At 38.7% G+C, this 2,246-nt stretch overlaps 1 long non-coding RNA gene and 1 pseudogene across 1 annotated transcript in view; one reads left to right on the forward strand and one right to left on the reverse strand.

Moving 5' to 3' along the window:
- The window catches only part of LOC128248601 (uncharacterized), a 35,008-nt gene that overhangs the window by 19,151 nt on the left and 13,611 nt on the right, over positions 1-2,246 (forward strand). The gene's annotated exons all lie outside the window — the stretch shown is intronic.
- LOC128248614 (5S ribosomal RNA) lies at positions 1,463-1,581 on the reverse strand (annotated as a pseudogene).

Here is a 2,246-nt window from a genome sequence, read left to right on the forward strand (position 1 = left end):
AAAAAAGCAAATAAAACGAAGAATCGTTTGTTTATGTAGTCGGCACTTAATGTATATCGGCTGAATGGACGTCAGTGATTGGTTGAAATTATCGAAATAACACAATTTTTTACATGAAATAAATTCGAATACAAAAATATTTTTCTGTTCTATAACACAAAATAGATAAGTATACGAAGTTTGAAAGTCTTTCGGTACCAAAAACACTACGTAAAACATTAATGAAAAATGTGGCCCCCGTTTTAAAAAAGATCCGACACTTGCCCAAGGTGCCATACAATAGGACTGAACCCAGAACCATGTGGTTGGGAAGCAAGTTTCTCACCACACAGTCATGCTTATGTGTGTGTGGTGTGTGTGTGTTTGTGTGTGTGTGCCTCTAGTGCTAAAAAGTACTGTTGTCAAAACATGTTTTATGTCTAGTCAGCCTTACTAAATTGATAGTATCTAAACAGCCACATCAAATTGCCTGTTTCCATAGTGTTCTTATTCATGTCCATCAGAAAGAGGTTAGATGAACAAAGGCAGAATAAGATTGTGGTTAGTTAAATTATGGTCATGGCACCCACATGGTCTGCTGAGTGCCAAATCAATTCCAAGATCTTGAAACAGAAACAACAAAGAAAAACTTTTAAAAAATTTATAAGCAGTTATTAAACAACTATTAAAAACTAAACAAACATTTGATCTAAGGTAGTTTAACATCGTAGTTATAACCACTGAAAAAGCCATTGGAATATTTTATGCAAGAAGTCTGAAACAAATGGGTGATTGTGAGTTGGGGTGTGGTAAGAATTTAATACACCACCACCATCAACCACCAGGACAACTAATTGACCTGCTATTGCAAAGGTATGTCAGTAGGTCAAGTTTTCATGGACAACTATGAAAGAAGAAATACTAGATAAGGCCTTTAAAACAAAGCTGGAATAAGTACTGCAACAGATACCTCTGACAATAAGCTTCCCTGTTTCTGTGAAGATAACGATGACCCAGAAACAGCAGGCAGTAATGATGGTGGTGTAAGATAACAGTAGTGACTAATGTGTTAATAAACATTATATTTAATGAACAGTAAACTAAACACAGTTTTCAGTTTTTCATCGCACTCTTGAGAAACAAGTTCTGTTTTAAAGATTAGTCTTAAAGTAGACATGTGAGGAAACAGTTTGTGGCTGTAAAAAAAAATGGGTGGGGAAGTAAATTGTCCTCAAAAACGAAAGTAAATTGGGATAGAAACTGGAAGTGATGACAGCAACATCCCATAATTTCATGTAAACAATGTGTGTAACCTAACCAATGTATTGAACTTACATTCAGCTGTAGAAACCATGCCAAAACAAACATGGATCCTGGGCAGCTCCTGTCAAACCACCGGCACGGAAAACGGACGTTAAATGATGATGATGATGATGATGATGAAAACTGGACATATATTTTATAAAAGTTAAAAAGTGTGAAAGGCTTACAGCACCTAGGTTTCCCAAGTGGTCACCCATCTAAGTACTCACTATGCTTAATGATGCTTAACTTCGGTGATCGGATGAGAGCTGATGCTTTCAACGTGATATGGCCATAGTTGACCTTTATAGTTAACCTTTGTTTTTTTACCTTTTGCTTGTTTCAGCCATTAGACTGTGGCCATGCTGGAGCACCACCTCGAGGAATTTTTAGCCAAGTGAACTGAATTAACCCCAGTACTTTTTTTTTTGTAGTGTGGTACTTATTCTATCAGTCTCTATTGCCAAACCGCTAAGTTACTGGGACACAAACATACCAATACCAGTTGCCGAGTGATGGTGGTTGGGGAACAAATACAGACACAAAAACACACATATACGACGGGCTTCTTTCAGTTTCCACCTACCAAATACACTCACAAGGCTTTGGTCAGTCCGAGGTTATAGTAGAAGACACTTGCCCAAACTGCCATGCAATAGGACTGAACCTGAAACCATTTGATTGGAAAACAAGCTTCTTAATTCTTTATTGCCCACAAGGGGCTAAACATAGAGGGGACAAACAAGGACAGACAAAGGGATTAAGTCGATTACATCGACTCCAGTGTGTAACTGGTACTTAATTTATCGACCCCGAAAGGATGAAAGGTAAAGTCAACCTCGGCGGAATTTGAACTCAGAACGTAGTGACGGGTGAAATACCGCTAAGCATTTCGCCCGGTGTGCTAACGTTTCTGCCAGCTCGCCGTCGTCTGCCAGTTCGCCGTCTTCCGCCAGCTCGCCGTC

The sequence above is a fragment of the Octopus bimaculoides genome, chromosome 8 (assembly GCF_001194135.2).
Source record: "Octopus bimaculoides isolate UCB-OBI-ISO-001 chromosome 8, ASM119413v2, whole genome shotgun sequence".
Taxonomy (NCBI): domain Eukaryota; kingdom Metazoa; phylum Mollusca; class Cephalopoda; order Octopoda; family Octopodidae; genus Octopus; species Octopus bimaculoides.